The sequence below is a fragment of the Pan troglodytes genome, chromosome 12, assembly GCF_028858775.2.
Source record: "Pan troglodytes isolate AG18354 chromosome 12, NHGRI_mPanTro3-v2.0_pri, whole genome shotgun sequence".
NCBI lineage: Eukaryota > Metazoa > Chordata > Mammalia > Primates > Hominidae > Pan > Pan troglodytes.
In genome coordinates this window covers 66635506-66654285 of record NC_072410.2, presented here as the reverse complement: position 1 = coordinate 66654285, position 18780 = coordinate 66635506, and the positions used below count along the sequence as shown (strand labels likewise).

Sequence of the window (18780 nt, the reverse complement as noted above, 5' to 3'; positions counted from 1 at the left end):
GGGACTGTGTATGTCAAATGCCCAGTATACAGTCAGTGCTCAATATATAAGAGTGCTGGAATAAGTGGCCACTATTTTCCTTTCCAAATCCAAAGATTTGATTTCTGTGAATGGTGGAGCTTCTGAAATGTCTGTCAAGATTGTATCCAGAAAGGAATTTCAGGTCCTTGAGAGATGGCACATTGTAGCCAAGCTTTACTTCTGCATAGGCCATTGGGCATTGGTGTATTTTTGTTACACATTTATTGAAAACCCTGACATCCTTTGAAAGAAAAGAGAGGGAACCCTGTTACCCCATCAGAGGAAGAAAGACCATGTGGAGTCATCTAGCACAGTCCTTCAAGAGAAGCTGTTTGCTTGCCTTAATTAAGGGTTGTGTCTTTAGTATCACTAAGGCTAGGGCAAAGAGGCATGGCTGCGCCCAGGAAGGAAAATGATCAAAGATACATGGCCAGTGTCCTTAGGAGGGGCCGATTAGGAGGCAAAATAGTCCTCCCACCAGCATCCTCTCTCTTGCAGTTTCCACAGCAATGGGAGAAGACTGTGGTGGTGAGAAACAGCAGCAGGAGTCTAGGCTATCCTCAAAGCTTGCCCATTCACTCTAAGCATAATGACTACGTCCTACATCTTTCCAGTTCTTTATTATTAACAAATATTTTACCAGCCATGAGAAGTAAGCAGGAAAGTGAATAATTTGCCTGTTGTAAAGATCAGGAAAATCAGAGAGGCTTAATTTAAGTAGGGGAATTAGATACTGAAAACCTACATTTCCTCAGTAGACACTGGGGACCCCAAAAGGAGTGGGGAGGCAAGAGTTGAAAAACTACCTATTGGGTACTATGTTCACTATTTGGGTGATAGGGTCAACAGAAGCCCCAAACCTCAGCATTACACAATATATCCATGTAACAAACCTGGACATGTACCGCTGAATCTAAAATAATTTTTTAAAAAAGTAATAACAATCAAAAAGTAAACATGCATTTATCATATGACCCAACAATCACATCTCTTGACATTTATCCCAGAAAAATGAAAATTTATGCTCACACAATAATCTTAGACTATATTGTTTGTAGTAGTTTTGTTTGTAATACCAAGACACAGACACAAACTAAGTGTCCTTCAATGGGTGAATCATTAAACAAACTATGCTGCATCCATATCATGAAATACTACTCAACAGTAAAAAGGAACAAACTATTGATACATGCAACAGCTTGGATGGATGTCAAAAGAATTAAGCTGAGTAAAAAAATTCAATCTCAAAAGGTTACCTACTATATGATTAAATTTATAAACATTCTAAAAATGACAAAATTATAGAGATAGTAAACAGATTAGTGGTTGCCAGGAGTTAGGGATGGGGCATCAAGAGGGTAAAGAGATAGGTGTAACTAGAGAGGGGTAACACCGGGATATTTGTGGTGATGAAATAATTGTGTATCTTGACTATGGCAGTTGTTACACAAATCTACATGTGGCAAGTTGCATAGAACTATACACATGTACACACATGAGTGCTTGTACACTGGTGAAATCTGAATAAGATCTATGGGTTGTATGAATGTCAATTTCCTGGTTTAGATATTTTACTATAGTTATGTAAGATGTTCCATTGGGGGAAATTGAGTGAAGGTACATAGAACCCCTGTATTATTATTTTTTAACTGCTCGTAAGTCTATACTTTTTTCAAAATAAAAATTTGAAAAAACAAAAACAAACAACATAAAACCTAAGTTTCCTGACTTGTAGTTCCATGCTTGTTCCTCTGTGCTATTTTGTCTGAGATGTAGAATTATGCACATTTAGGTAATTTATTTCCTTCCAATTTATGTCTTTTTGAACTTCAATTTCTTTGTTAGGAGAAAAAAAGGACTATAAAATAGGAGTGCCAATAATACCTTCTTCACTGGGTTTGTGAGAAAACTAAGTTAAATAATATGTATAGAGTGCTTCATGCAATAGTGACTATTGGTCATTGTTATCAAATAGTGAAAACACTCCTACTGCCTGGGAGGATGCTAAATTCCTAGCAATGTTTTTATTGTTTCCTTTAATGAAACCTCATGTTTTGAAATATTTTATGTAACAAATTGCATATATGGTTAATAATTTTTTTCTTTTGTTACTATCAAAGGCATTTTAGACTGTTAGTTGGAGCTTCTGATTAGCAATTGCATCAATATTGAGTTGAATTAAATCCAATGAAAGCAAAGAAACCTGATATTTGGAGAGCCTTCTTATCCTCATCTAAGGAAATGTATTTCTTTCAGGTCACCTGAAGTGGTGAAGTGTCTAAAACATCTTGTTGATCTCCAGCACTGAGTTTACAGACTCTAGACATAGTTGGGCTCCACTTTTCAATGAACAAGCCAAACCTTATTATTATAATCTGAGTGAGTTGACATTTTGTGTGTGATCTAATTCAATTTTTGAATGTTACAATTTTTTCCATCACATCATGGGAAATTGGTGTGGTCCAGAAATAATCCAAATGAATTCACTAAGAATGAAACTGAAGATGAATTTTTAACATGCTACCAGAAGTTATTGATTAACAGGCATACCAATGTTTCAGATACTAACAGATACATAACATTATTATGAATATATAAAAATCAAATTATGGCTTTTATTCATTGTCATTGAAGGCCAATTTCAATAATAATTTTTAATACTTTTTATTTTTTGTTTTACCTTTTAGTCATGACATTTTTATTATATTAGAGGAGAAGGGAAAATAATTTTTTTAGTATATAGAAATTGGATTGCTTACAGACAAATTAAACTGTTAAGAGGGAAAATTATAAAGGATGTTGAAAAATATAAATTTAAACAAACATCTCTTATTTTGACAGGATATGTTTCAGAGAGAACAAGTCTTGAGTCTTTCAAATATTACTGGGCCAGGCTAAAATAATTTCATTGTGAGAGCATTTTCCTTCTCTGTGTGCAGTCTAAGTGCATATTTTGTGCTCTTAGGAATAACTTTCCAAAGCTGTGTGAAGAATGTAGCAATAAAATCTAATAAGAATTATGGCTCATGACTTGAATGATGTCAGTACCCTTTTAATCCTCCCAAACATGAAAACGTTTTCTCCTCTTAAATAAGATTTCTTAACTCCTTATTTCTAAGGAAATAAGTACATCTGAGCAATTCTATTGGCAAAGTAAGAGTTAAATGAAAATGTTTCTTTCCATTATTATTAATGCTTATACTTATTAAGACCACTACTTTAGAAATGTATTCTAGACAATATTTTTATGAATACATATTATTTTGTCTGATTATTTTAGTGTTCCAGTTATAATCTTTTGCTTTCTCTAAGCCAGTGGTTCTCAAACTTGAGCATGAATCGGAATTACCTGGAAAGCTTGTTGAAACACAGATTGCTGGGCCCATTCTGAGTTTCTGATTCAGGAGGCCTCTAGTAGGGTGCAAGAATTTGCATTTCTAACAGGTTCCTAGGTGACGCTGCTGATGCTAGTCTGGGAATCAAACTTTGACAACTGCTTTAAGCCATGTTACAAACAACCTTCTTATTTTAAAATTTAATTTAGTGGGATTCAACCATCACGAGGCATGTAGTCACCTTGGTTTAGAAGAAGTTAAAGTTCAGTAAGTGGGCTATAGCTTGGCTTTTTGGCCATGCTAGATTTATTCCAGGCCAAAGAACTGCTTATAACAAAAGCATAGTTGATGAAATGGTTCGATGCTTGAAGATGTCAGACTGTAGAATCTCTACGGGTAAGTGTGTGATTTCCTCAGTGACATCACATTTGCCTGCAGAGATTTTCCAGTCTGCCACTTTGAAGTTGTACTTAAGATAGAAAAAAGTTGTCGTCATTCTACAGTGATCTTTCTGGTCTTGCTAAATTTTAAAACTATATTTATTCAAGATTAAAATTGGATGGGAAGTAGGAGTTATAGCTGGGATTCAGATAGGTGCATAAATGAGAATGGATACTCTCTAATTTTGCCACACATCTCCATAGAGAATGAAGGAAAAGATGAAAAGTGAAGTTTCCCAAGCCACAGCCAGTGGATGAGACTAGTATACCTTGGTCATGGAAGAAAGACTAGGCTTCTTATGCCATCATTCATTTTTTTTTCTCAAATTATGCTGTTTGTTTCATATGTGCTTATTTTACCAGTGTGTTAGTCACACCAAAAGCCTTATGGTCAATCCAGGTAAATATCCTTGCATTTCAAGCAATTTTATCTAATGTTAGACTTTGCAGTTGAGTTTCTTAGTCTTTTGTAATTTAGTTATGCCTAAGTAATAACAAGATTAGATGAGTAGAATGAGGAGATGTGCTTTTTACTTTTATTCTCTCCATCTTTCTTCTGCCTAATAATGGTCTTATGATAATACCATCACCTGCTGCTAATCTTTAAAGGGCTGGAATAATGCATGATATGCAATATTTACTTTAGAGCTCAAAAATCTAACTTGTGAATATTGTGATATTATTAACACTACAATGTCGGGTTTTGGGTCAATGTCAACTATAAATTTTTTCCAACATTTTCCTAGAACAGGGACTTCATATATTTTGTTCTCTTCTATATCCCAGCACATGGAATAATTCCTGGCCTATAGTAGGTGCTCAGTAAACATTTATTAATGATTGGCTATTACTTAGGATGTTTTTTGCAAATGCTTGTTTACCATTAGAAAGGAAATATATATATATATTCACATATTTTATTGATATTACAGTGACATTTAATTTCAGACAAGATAAAATGAGAGAATATTTAAATATGTAAATCTTGGTAATAAAGAATCCTCCTACAATAAAATGCATTATAATACAATTTTTTGTAATACTTGGTTTAGGAGTAGATTAATAACTTCCTTAAAGTATAACAATGTTATGTTTTTCAGGCATGTAGTTGAATTTCAGATGATGAGTTTTTTAGTCCTGGGTTACGTCCAAATTTATGTAATAATGAATCACAAAATTAGGGTTGATTATGTTTACACTACACAACACAGTGTCTTGATTATCTGTTAATCTGCTATACACACATCCTTGGACCTCAAGATGACTTTAAAAGCGTCCTCTCAATTGCATTCTGACTTTCCTAAATAAACCATAAATAGAAACTTAACAGTAAATCTCTCATAAGTGTGCAGAGGATATAACAGGTGGCTCTGATCTGATGTAAGTGTAGCTAAAATAATGTGTTGAAATAATTGCAGCTTAGAAAGATAGAAAACATCTGGGCTTCAAGGGAGAACACTTCCATCCTTTTTGCTGCTTTTAAAAATAGAGAACTACATCATTCTGGGTTGCATAGAAAGAAGGGGCTTGTGTTAGAAACTCTATGATCCTCAGTCTGTTCATCTAAAGCTCCAAAGGATGAGACTACTATACCTTGGTTGTGGAAGAAACACTAGACTTCTTAGGCCATCATTCATTTTCTTTTCTCAAATTATTATTTTTGTTTATTTGTGCTTGCAGGGCCTGATTAACAGTGTCACTTGTTCTCTTGAAGGAAAACTGAAGTTGTGAATGATGGAATTATAGTTGCCATTTCTGCAATTGTTGATATCTTGTTTGTTCCTTTGCTCCATGGGAAGGCATGGATGGAACAGAGCTTTGAGACAGAATCCTCATTTTAGTTGCCTCTATGAGTAGGCTGTTTAGAGGCTGCCAGCCTATAATATAGGGCTCTTGTTAGTTTAAGTACTTAGGTAGAAAAAGACCCTTCTATAAGTGCAAATTTTTAATATCTAAGCATTATCTGCCATCAACTTTAGTACAGATGAATTTATAAGATTATTTCTAACGATATGTATCTACCACTGTAGTATCATGCAGAATAGCTTCAGTGCCCTAAAAATCCTCTGCCTATTCATCTCTTCCTCCCCTCTAACTCATGCCACCCACTGAGGTTTTTACTGTTTCCATAGTTTTTGCCTTCTCCTGAATATCATATTGTTGGAATCATACAGCATTTAGCCTTTCCAGATTGACTTCTTAACTTGGTAATATACATTTACATTTCCTCCATGTCTTTTCATGGCTTGCTGGCTTATTTCTTTTTAGTGCTGAATAATATTCCTTTGTCTGGATGTATCACAGTTTATCCATTCACCTACTGAAAGACATTTTGGTTTCTTCCAAGTGTTGGCAATTATGAATTAAGCTGCTGTAAACATCCATGTGCAGGTTTTTGTGAGGACGTAAGTTTTCAGCTCCTTTGGGTAAATACCTGGGAGCGTGATTGCTGGATTGTAAGGTAAAAGTATGTTTAGTTTTTAAAGAAACTGATGAACGGTCTTCCAAAGTGGCTGTACCATTTTACATTCCCTTCAGCAATGACTGAGAGTTCCTGTTGTTCCACATCCTCATCAGCATTTGGTGCTGTCAGTGTTCTGGATTTTAGCCACTCTCTTAGGTGTTTAGTGGTACCTCATTTTAATTTTCAGTTCCCTAATGACATACAATATCAAAAATCTTTCATATGCTACTTATTATATCTTCTTTGGTGATATGTCTATTCAGGTATATTGCCCATTTTTAAATTGGGTTCATTTTATTATTGTTCAGTTTTAAGTGTTCTTTGTGTATTTTAGATAACAATTCTTTATCGGATTTTTTTTTGCAAATATTTTCTCCCAGTCTGTGGCTTATCTACTCACTATCTCTTAACATAATCTTTTGCAGAGCAGAAGTTTTACATTTTAATGAAGCCCACCTTATCAATTATTTCTTTCATAGGTCGTGCCTTTGGGGTTATATCTAAAAAGTCAATGTCATGCCGAAGGTCATCTAAGTTTTCTTTTGTGTTATCTTCTAGGAGTTTTATAGTTTTGCATTTTGTATTTAGGCCTATGAACCACTATGAGTAATTTTTGTGAAGGATATAAGATTTGTGTCTAGATTATTATTATTATTTTTTGCATGTGGATGTCCAGTTGCTCCAGCACTATTTCTTGAAAAGACTCTTTGCTCCATTGTATTGCCTTTGCTCCTTTGTCAAAGATCAGCTAACCATGCTTGTGTGGGTCTATATCTAGGCCTTCTATTATGTTCCATTAATCTATTCACCTATTCTTTCATCAATACTACACTGGCTTGACGGCCGTAGTGATACAGTAAGTCTTGAAGTCAGGTTGTGTCAGTCCTCCAATTTTATTCTCCTTGAATAATGAGTTGGTATTCTGGATCTTTTACCTCTACACATAAACATTAGAATTGGTTTGTCAATATACACAAAATCACTTTCTGGGATTTTGATTGGGACTTCTTTGAATCTATAGTTCAAATTAAGAAGAACTGACATCTTGACAATATAGTTTTCTTACTCAGGAACATGGGCTATCTCTCTATTTATTTAGTTCTTCCTCCATATCTTTCATCAGGGTTTTGTAGTTTTTCATATAGATCTTGTACATCTTTTGTTAGATTTATAGTTAAGTATTTCATTTTTGGGGTGTTAATATAAATGGCAATGTGTTGTTAATTTCAAATTTCATTGTTCATTGCTGGTATATAGGAAAGTGATTGACTTTTATATATTAACCTTATATCTTGCAACCGTGCTATAATTGCTTATTTCCAGGAGTTTTTTTGTTGATTATTTTGGGCTTTCTATATATATGGTCATGTCATTTGCGAACAAAGACAGTTTTATTTCTTCTTTCCCAATCTGTATATTTTCTATTTTCTTTTCTTGTTCTATTGCATTAGCTGTAACTGCCAGTATGGTGTTAAAAATCAGTGGAGAGAAGAGACATTCTTGTCTTATTCTTGATCTTAGTGGGAAAGCTTTGAGTTTCTCACCATTAAGTATGATGTTTGCTGTAGTTTTTTTGGTAGATATTCTTTATAAGTTGAGGAAGTTCCTTTCTATTCCTAGTTTGCTGAGATTTTTTTTTTTTACCATAAATAGGCATTGCTTTTGTCAAATACTTTTTCTGCATCCATTGATATGATAATGTGATTTTTCTTCTTTAGTTTTCTGATATGCTAGATTACATTAATTAATTTTCAAATGTTGAACCATCCTCGCATACCTGGGATAAATCACATTTAGTCATGGTGTATAATTCTTTTTATACATTGTTGAATTTGACTTGCTAATATTTTGTAGAGGATTTCTGCATCTCTGTTCATGAGAGGCATTGGTCTGAAGTCTTTTTTTGTAAAGCCTTTGTCTGACTTTGGTATTAGGGTAATGCTGGCCTCATGGAATGAGTGAGGAAGTATTCCCTCTGTTTTTATTTTCTAAAAGAGATTGTAGAAAACTAATATAATTTGTTCTTTAAATGTTTGGTAGAATTCATGGGCAAGCTTATCTGGGCTTGTGCTTTCTGTGTTGGAAGGTTATTAATTATTGATCTAATTTAACTAATAGATATAGGCCATTCACATTGTCCATTTCTGTTTGTGTGACTTTTGGCAAGCTGTGTCTAGGAATTGGTCCATTTAATCCAGATTATCAAATCTGTGGGCATAGAGTTGTCCGTAATATTCCTTTATTATCATTTTAATGCCCATGGTATATGTATGATGTCCTCTACTTCATTTCTGATATTAGTGCTTATCATTGAGATATTAGTCTTATCTTTTTTTCTTATTTAACCTGGCTAGAGATTTATCACTTTTATTATCTTTTCAGAGAACCAGCATTTGGTTTTGTTGCATGTTTCTATTGATTTCCTGTTTTCAATTTCATTGATTTCTGCTTTAATTTTTATTTTTTTCTGCTTTCCTTGGATTTAATTTTTTTCCCTAGTTCCCTAAAGTGGAAGCTTAGGTTATTTATTTCAGATCTTTCTTATTTCATAATATATGCATTCAATGCTATAAGCTTCCCTCTAAATGTTGCTTTCATTGCATTCCACAAATTTTGATAAACTGTATATTTTCAATTTCTCTTGAGATTTATTCTTTGACCCATATGTTATTTAAAAGTTTGTTAGTCTCTAAGTTTTTTGAGCTTTTCCAGTTGTCATTCTGTTATTGATATTTACTTTAATTCCATTACGTTCTAACAGCATACATTGTATGATTTCTATCCTTTTAAATATTTTAAGATGTATTTTATGGCCCAGAAAGTATTCTATCCTGGCAAATGCTGCATGTGAGGTTGAGATGGATGTGTAATATGTTGTTGGATGAAATAATCTGTGGATGTCAATTATATCCCAATGATTGATGGTGTTGTTGAGTTCAACTATGTCTTTACTGATTTTCTGCCTAGTGGATCTGTCCATTTCTGATAGTGGTAAAGTCTCCAATTATAATAGTGGATTTATCTGTTCCTCCTTGCCTTTCTATCAGTTTTTGCTTCACATAGTTTGGTGCTCTGTTGGGTGCATACACGTTAAAAATTGTTATGTTGTTTTAGAGGATTGACCTCTCCATCATTATGGAATAGCTCTCTTTATCCCTCCTAACTTTCCTTGTTCTGAAGTTGGCTCTCTCGGAAATTAATATAGCTACTCCTGCTTTTTTAAAAACAGATTTTCTGCTTTCTTTCGATTAATGTTACATGGTATTTTTTTCTTCATACCCTTACTTTTAAACTTTTTTTTTTTTGAGATGGAGTTTTGCTCTTGTTGCCCAGCCTGGAGTGCAATGGCGTGATCTCGGCTCACTGCAACCTCCCCCTCCCTCGTTCAAGCAATTCTCCTGCCTTAGCCTCCCGAGTAGCTGGGATTACAGGTGCCCACCACCATGCCCAGCTAATTTTTTGTATTTTTAGTAGAGATGGGGTTTCACCACGTTGGCCAGGCTGGTCTCGAACTCCTGACCTCAGGCGATCCACCCACCTCAGCCTCCCAAAGTGCTGGGATTACAGGTGTGAGCCACCGCGCCTGGCTTACTTTTAATCTTTATGTGTCTTTATATTTAAAGTGGGCTTCTTGTATACAACATGTAGTTGGGTCTTGTTTTTTAATCCAGGCTGACAATCTCTGTCAGTTAATAGGCATATATAGACCATTAAAGGTGAAAGTGATTATTATTATAGCTGGATTAATATGTAACATATTTGTTATTGTTTTCTATTTGTTCTTCTTGCTCTTCATTCCTATTTTGTCTTCTACACTTGTTCTGCTTTTGTAGTTTTAATTGAGCATTTTATATGATTTCATTTTCTCTTCTTTCTTAGGACATAAGTCACATTAAAAAAAATTTAGTAGTTTTTCCCCAAAGTTTGCAATAGACATTTATAATGAATTCAAGTCCAATTAACAATATACTGCTTTATGAGCAGTGCAAGTACATTATAATAACAAAATATTCCTAACTCTTCTGTTCTCTCTTTTGTATCATTGCCATTATTCATTCACTTACATATAAGCATACATTAGCATACATATGTATGTTTATGTGTGTGCACATATATAAAACATATAAGTATACATAATTGAATATATCATTGCTGTTATTTTGAACAGTTTTGTGTTAAATCATTTAAGAATAAGAAAAATAAAAGTTTTATTTCACTTTCACTGATTGATTCTCCATTGCTCCTTTCATTATGTAGATCTGAGTTTCTAACCTATATAATTTTCTTTTGCTCTGAAGAACTTCTTTGAAGAATTTCTTGCAAGGCAGGACTACTGGCCAACAAATACTTTCAATTTTTGCCTGAGAAAGCCTTTATTTCTTCTTTACTTTTGAAGGATAATTTCACAGCCTATAGAGTTCTAGGCTGGTAGTTTCTATCTCAATAGTTTAAATATTTTACACCACTCTCTTCTTGCTTGCATGTTCTGAGGACCAGTCAGGTGTAATTCTTATTTTTGCTTCTCTATTGGTAACGTGTGTTGGACCCACTATGTCTGGGTCCTCCTGAGTTTTAATTCTTAAACTCGTCCACACTGATCTTCTAGCAATTGCAGTTCTGGTTTTCTAACCCTGGCACTGACTCCTGAGAAAGAGACTGCTCATAGACTTTTGCTCTAGTAAGTTGTGATTCTATTTGTCTGTCTGTCTCTCCAATTTGGGGGACAGAGATTTGTCCTGTGACCTCACTTCTCTGACAGATCTAAGAAGAGTTGTTGATTTTTCAGTTTGTTTGGCTTTTTTACTTGTTAGAGTGGTGACTTCTTAAGAGCCTAACATGCTGGACCTGAAACTAAAACTCTTGATGACTTTACTTTTTAAGATGAGTCTGATGATTGGATAGGTTGAGAGCTGGTTTTTAAACTTTAAAAAGTAATGCCATCTTATTTCAAAAAATATATGAATTTATAAATTTATAAAAATAATAAAATTGATAAAGTGGGGCTATTCTGGTTGAATTGTGTGTGTTAGCGAGGGAGGGAACCAGAGTTTTGTCCTCTCAGCCCCTTTCCTCATGACAGCCCAAACAGCCTCTTCAGAACTCTCCGTTTGCAAATCACACTGGTCTTAACAGCATGGGAACTGCCAAATGATCTCTGACAGGTCTTGGAGGGTATGGTGTGAAAGCTCTTGGTGCCTGGAGTGCCAATTAGGTGAAGGAGGAACAGCACTCAAAGGAGCACAGACTTTAGATATCAGTCTTAAAATTGCCACTGGAAAGTGAAGGGGACAGGAGGGTGATGCATTTGGAATCAAAGTTAGAAATCTGTTTGCTGGCAAAAAGACCATTTTGCAACTTGCCTTTTTTAAATGACCTTACCCATGTAGGGTGTTATTTAGTTAACCCAGCCTAAGAGGATGTTTTAAAGGTGGAGAATTGCCCTGGTGATGAACAAATATGAGAAATAAACTTCCAGTGGGGCTGGGTTGCCTGCTGACTGTGATTTCCTGATGATCTATAACAATGGTTATTCACTAACAGCTGGCGCATGTCTCCCCCGGACAAAGCCACTGGGAAGCACAGGCGCTCTGATTGGTGAACCAGAACCGTTTCCCTGGTAACAGTTAACTAGCACGTGTTTTATTGTTTCCAACTGCTTTTCCTGGGGTATTTGCAGGTGGTGGGAGATGCTTTCTTAAAGAGGGGTCATAACCTCGTGAACTTTCAGATGTTGCAACAAATTGGGGAACAAAACATTTTTCCTTTTTCAAATATATTAAGTAAATCTTATTACATAGCATTTTCAAGACAGATGCAGCCCAACAGTTTTTCCTTTTTGCCATTATTTCCAGATGTTATCAATTTTAAAGTCAGCATTCCATTTTAAGAACAGGATCTATAGGAAGGTGATATTAGTAATATGTAGAGCAGCAGAGTATTATTTTGCCCTTTTTGGAGGTGTGTTCTGGTTTTACATTTTGCCATAAAATGTGAGATCAAACCGTAAAATGTGAGTGTATTTTTAATTGGCCTTTTAATCGTTTGTATATTTTGCCTTTTCATTAATTAACTCAACGTTTTTGCCTTTACTGGTCGTTTTCTTTGTCATTTTTAATGCACCAGAAAAATTATAGTATTTTTATAAAATACAAGACTAAATAAGACTTGATTATATTAGAATTTTCTTCTATATTTATTTGACATGTTTTTGAAAGGATTGGTTAATTTCCAGATGGATAGCTCCCTCTTCTGTCTGGTTTGCAGAATTCACATCTTTTGAAAGCAGTGATGGAAGATGAAGTATGTATCACATAATTCTTTATCTTGGCTGGAGGCTGAATGTAGTTACTATATGAAGAATAACAAATTCATGTATTGGAATATGGAAAGCGCTTCCATTGTAATAATTTGGTTTAAAATAAAATTGTCTATCTTGCCATAAATGCTGGCTAAAAGAAAATGAAAACATTCCCTTAAGTTAATATTGAACTTTATCTGCAGACATCCCTGAAAAAATGCAGACCTGATCAGTCACTTGACTGTACTCTACTTGAAACACTTGGACTTTGGTCAAATAAGCATTTGCCACTTGATTTGTACAGCATTACAACAAAAGTGCAACTCAAGTCTTCTCTTGAGCCTGATTTGCAAGGTTCTTTCTGGTAAGCATTCTTCATGGGTTTGCAAACATGCACCTACTTATAAATTAGATCAGTGGCGTTCAAATACTCTTCTCCAGGAACTCAGAATTTAAAAAAAAAATTTAAAACATTTATTTAAAAAATATTTTTCCTTTGTTTCCTTGGATCCAATTCAATCACTACACCCAGAATTAGGGTTATGCTCTGAAAGTGAACACAAAAAAATCATAACCTAAACTCATAACCATAGAACCAAAAGAGCTAGTAAAATTATTTATAATAAGGATACTTATGTACAGTCCATGCTTCTAGAGATACAATGAAGTGATGCATTTTTACTGTGAAGAGGAAAACATTAATTCAGGCTCACCCTTCTTGTTTCTCTCAGGGGCAGGGTGAAAGGGGAGGGGGTCACATAACCCTAATTATTTGAATATATATTAAAGAGCACTGTTTGCAACTCTCTACTTCGCTTTTGTTGAGGCAGGCATAGCTCAGGGCCCTCTGAAGGAGAAACATTTTACCTCACACACTCCTGTTGGTACCATGTCATTGTATTCTTTCTTTTTAGATTCATTAGAGGAGCAAAAACGATATTTTTTTATATCAAGGAATAATTTGAATACAATGAAATGAGAATCAGAAAATTAGTCATTATCAAAATTTGTAGACTTAAGCATATATTTGAAAATTTTAAATTATTTTCTTATCTTCATATAGGTAAAATAACCAAGTCATAAAGTATTAGATAACAATTCACGTGGAATGAGGGATGCTGAACATCGCAGGCCATAGAACACTCAATTCAGTCTCTCCTTTCACAGACGAAACATTAAGCCCAGAAGGGCAGTTGTCTTGTTCAGGGTCCTGCAGCTAGCAGGTGACAAAGCTGTTTTCTCTGGCTCTTATTCAAAAGTGCCCTTTTGCTCAGGTCATGCTCTGTGCAGTGGTCAAGGAGATCTTCCCTAAGGGTACTTGGCTGTGGCTCCATGAATACGGATTCTGTAATTTCTTTCCTCCTCCAAATGAACAAACTCTGGCCCCATTTCCCGGATTTGCATTCCAGTGACTTACTTGGTGAGTGACTTTGGACTCGTTAACCAACCTCTCTGTGCTTGTTTTCACTTCTACAAAATGAGGGTAATAATAGTGCATATCTCAGAAAGTTAAGATCAGTGCTGTGTGTGGCACAGTGCCTGGTACATAGAAAGCTCTCAATAAGTGTTATCTATTATTTTTATTATTGTAATTTTCTGCCTACTTTTCTCAAGTATTTTCTCCGGTATGTCTTAATTTACTCTGCAGCATGTAGTAATCACATTCTGAAACGACTGAAGGTTGTACACCCATGTGCATAGCAGCCTTATTGACAGCAGCCAAAAGGTAGACGCAATCCAAGTGTCAAATGACAGATGAATGGATAAGCTGAATGTGGTGCATATACATACAATGGAATATTACTCAGCCTTAAAAAGGAAGGAAATTCTGACACATGCTACATTAACGAACTTTGAAAACATTATGCTAAGTGAAATAAGCCAGCACAAAAAGACAGTTACTGTAATGATTCCATTTATATGTAAGGTACCTAGACTACTCAAATTCATAAAGACAGAAAGTAGAATGGTGTTTCCCAAGGGCCTGGAAGAGAGGGGAATGGGGGAGTGTTGTTTATGAGTACAGAGTTTTCGTTTTGTAAGATCAAAACAGTTCTGGAGATTAGCTGCACAATAATGTGAATGTACTTAACACTACTGAACTGTACATTTAAAAATGATTAAGATGATAAATTTTATGTTATGTGTATTTTACTACAGTTAAAAACAACGACAAAATGATTGAAGGGCTTAGTGCACTTAGAACATATTACTTATATTAGTTAGTAGTGGATATTTTGACTTCTTGGTCCCAGAGCTCTGGGCCAGTGCTGTGGGTTAGAACCAGAAAGGATTTGGTTGGAGACTAAGTATGGTATGTGATCATAGTGCTCAAACATTGTATCTGTTTTAGTTCTGTTTCCTTCCTCCAGGATTGCTGATTTCCTGCCAGAGATGGACTTCATTTCCAGAGCCTTATAGTTTATGAACTTGGATGAAAATACAGAAGCACATTTTCCCCATAGACACATGAAGAAACCCCTCAGAGACTCTTCAAAAAATGCAAACACATAAAAAGCAAATTTGATTCAGCAAGTTTACCATTAACAAAACCTCCTTTGGGGCAGGGATGGTGTAGTGATAGTATAGGCTGTTAGAAAGAAGCCTAGAAACTGCCCTATTGAACAAAGCAAGCTAAAGGCAGAGAGATAAAATGGGAGAAGAAAACTGCTTTTTAGTTTAGAATTTTTTTTGAAATTTCTGTTTAATTATCATTATTATCTACAGAGATGATTAAAAGCATCAAACATTTCCAGGATAAAACCCAAGCACAAATGGAAAAGGATTTATGCTAAATTGGCATTTGATAATTTCTTACAATAATCTGACGTAAAAGTTGTCTCCCTTTTATTTCAATTCAAGAATTCCTTTCATCTTTTACTCAATAGTCATTATCCTTTTTATTTCAAGTCAATAACATTTACTGAATATCTAATATGTAGTATAGGCCCTGTGTCTCAGAAAAAACACTGGGTTAGGGTTTTTAAAATAAGTTTTAAAAGAAGGTAAATATTTTAAAGCCTAATTTTTTTTTAAGTTTAATGTTCAAAATACTGAACTGTGCTAAAAATCACAATAAATCGCCATTCTTCCAAATAACATTCCCTTTATGATTATGGGATTTATATAAACTAAATATTTGCGGAAGAAATTTCTTCATCTATATTGTAGGGAGAATGTCATCTTTTCAGATATGCTGGTTGGGAATAATCACTACACTAGTGGAAATGTTTGCTCAAGCCAGCATCGAAAAGAGACGAGATTTCCCTTTATCAGCTTCTCAAAAATGACAACTAAAATTCTTAGTTTTGGGACAGGACAAAAGTCTAAGTCTGTCATTTTTTAAATGCCACATTTTTGAAATAACAATCAGGTGTTTCACTTTAAGTGTTTTAAATTTAAGTGTATTAATATTTCATATAAATATTGAAGTATAATTAGTTTATTCAGAAGCAAAACCCCAATCCTAATTTCAGCATATCTTAATAGAAAGCCTGGGTTTATGAATCCACAAGCTTTTTATTAAAATCCCAAGAGGTCAATAACAATCTTGTAATCACAAAATATGCATAAAGGAGAACATCAGACTTACCAAGAAATATAGCTGTAACAGTGCATGACAAAAGGCAAATTTTGGAGACATGATTCAATTTCCTGTTTTTCAGCATCAGGTACTTTATCTGACCATCTGAAGGCTTTAGAAATAGGTAAAAAAAAATGGGAGAGTTTTTAATATTAAGAGCTATGAAAGGTGAAAAACAGGCCCTGACAAACACATCTAAACAGATCCATGTATTTCATAATAGAAACAGTTCCATTTTCATTCTCAATATTTCTAGTTGAATAATTATCCACTATCCCAAGGATTCTTAATAAAAAAAATTTTACCCTTTTGAGAGGAAGACAGCAATGAGTTCATTTTGAAAGGTTCACATTTAGCTTTTAGCCAAAAGTGAACCTTTGGTGTCTTTTGAATCCTTTTTAAGTCTTGAAGCCTTAGAGAGAAACCAAAGAGAAAGAGATCAGATCGCGGCCTACCTCTTTCAGCCCTTGAGAATTCCCTTTCCAAGTAGTTTCTTAAATAGTGAGGCTGCATCAGAACCCCTAGTTCTTCTCCTTAGAAGTTATTAAATCAGCAGAAAGGCCGACAATAATGGCAAATGAAATCTAAGTTTTGTATAGGAAACAGACAGGCAGTCTACACTTTGTTATTCACTTGATAGACAGAGCCATTTTGACAGCCCTAACCTTGGAAACCACAGGTCCTGCTGAGCTCAGCAGGAGTCAAACGCTGAGTACCATCTGTCAAAGCTTTATTTTCCCCCCTCCTCATCCACGCCTTTACTATAAGATGCTAACAAGAGCCCTGAATGAAAGTAGCTAACTACAGTTAAACTCGTGTGCATTGTAACACTAATGTTGGGGTAAGAAACTCACTCCCAGAATCTACCAAATTTGAGTGAACAGAATTGAGTATTCTATGTCTTTTCTTAATGGTTACCAACGTTGAAAAAGTGTGGGTTGAGAAACTCCGTAACCACACTCCAAACAACTAATCCTCCAAAATAAGGAAATTGCACATCATCTTGTATGTTTTTGCCAATTCTGTAGCTAAAATAAATGGTTTGGAAAGTTCTCAACTCTAAGGCCTTTTTTTTTTTTCTTAAGGTAGTTTAATTAAACATGTGCAAGAACAACAAATTAATTTCTTTCTAAAAAATAGAGATTTTGATGAGTTGAACTTGTGCTTTATAAAATAAATCTCATTCAGAACAAACACTCTTTCCCTTTCTCCCTGGCATAAGCAATTCTAAAACATTAACAGGCCTGATAATAATAAAGTCAATTAAATCAAGTGTAGTATAGCTCATGCGGCACTTGTGTAGAAGACAGTATATCAATTGAAACACAAAGGAGCTCACAAAGGCATTCCTTTCCACTACCAAAATGCTACATATTTTTTAAAGTACAAATTTATTTTGCTTGCATTTAAAAGTTACATATATTTAATGAAAAAATTTAGATACAATTTAAAAATCATTAATTTGGAATACCATTTTTAGCACACAGTTCCTTAAAAAATGTAGAGAACATTTCCATAAACACAAATTTTAAAAAGTAGCTTAGAATTAAAATGCTGAAAAAAGCTGAGATCTTTTTAGCAGAATTATTCCTAATTTTAATGTTTAGTTATTCTACTTGAAATAGTAATGTTTCTTTTTCCCAATTCTCCCAAATGCTGAAAATAGTTATAAAATATTGCTTCATGAGAATAATACTATATGTATGTACTAGATATACTATATTATAGCAAGTAATTGTTAATCGTTTAGTAGTTAATTACATTGTCAAGAAGACACTGTGAAGAAGTATTATTAATTACTGTATTCATACGAGTGTGTACTTTTTTTTACATTTTGCTGAATGTTCCATGTGTGCAGATTTTGCAGGGATTTGAGAGACCTTGTGTATAAACACCTGAAATGCTTTATGTGAAATAGTTTTTATAAATCGCACGTCCAGAAGGTGATTTTGCTATTTAAAGTGACCAGGTGGTGATTTATTTGCAATGTGAAAACTAGCTAACTCATAAGTAACAGTTTCTAATATCACAAGGTTGAATTTTGTCCATCAGTTTTGCAAGACAACTTCAGCTGTATATATGCATGAATGCATCTGAAAGAGGTCTCAGTAGGTACTGTTTGAGTTGGGGCTTTGCTCCTTCTCCTAGTTTTCCTCATCTGCCCTTCAGCCCAGGAGCGGCTGAGGAAGGAAGCTGCCTTTGCTGGCAGACAGGGTCCCTGATTGGTAAACACTTCTTCCACCAGTGTGCTTATGCCTGAAATCCTTTCTTAAGGGGGCAGGACACAACTTTCACTGCATTGAGAGAAGATTCAAAGAAAGGCAAATGCCCCAGGGAGAGGGAACACGTGGATCTAAATTAATCTTGCTGACAGTTATTCTGAAAGCAAAGAGAAGCAAAGGAGAGCAGGAGGGGAGGCACCTCCAGATGGAGAAGGGGCGAAGACAGGGAGGCAAAGTTGGTCTTCCTTAAGGTTCTACCTAAGGAGGGCTGCTTGAAGTGTCCATGCATAGCCTTGCTTTACATAATGCCTGTGTAGACTTTCTTGATTGTCATTGTTATGCTTTTGATTTTCAGAATCTCAGAATCTCAGAGTTGGGGTAATGTTAAGGGTCAGTTAGTCTAACCCTTCCTTACAG

The 18780-nt window shown here is 34.8% G+C and overlaps 1 long non-coding RNA gene and 1 other non-coding gene across 2 annotated transcripts in view; both read right to left on the bottom strand.

The window, feature by feature from the left end:
* LOC129143127 (uncharacterized) overlaps positions 1 to 16783 on the bottom strand; it is a 53382-nt gene extending 36599 nt beyond the window's left edge. Inside the window, exons 1-2 of the long non-coding RNA XR_008546243.1 lie at positions 16597 to 16783; positions 16151 to 16253 (exon numbers count right to left, since the gene is read on the bottom strand). This is a non-coding gene — a long non-coding RNA (uncharacterized LOC129143127). The remainder of the gene's footprint in view (positions 1 to 16150; positions 16254 to 16596) is intronic.
* Positions 3730 to 3810, bottom strand: MIR216B (microRNA mir-216b). Its single transcript, NR_035715.1, has one exon. It is a non-coding gene; the product is annotated as a microRNA mir-216b (primary transcript).
* Positions 16784 to 18780: the final 1997 nt, after the last annotated feature.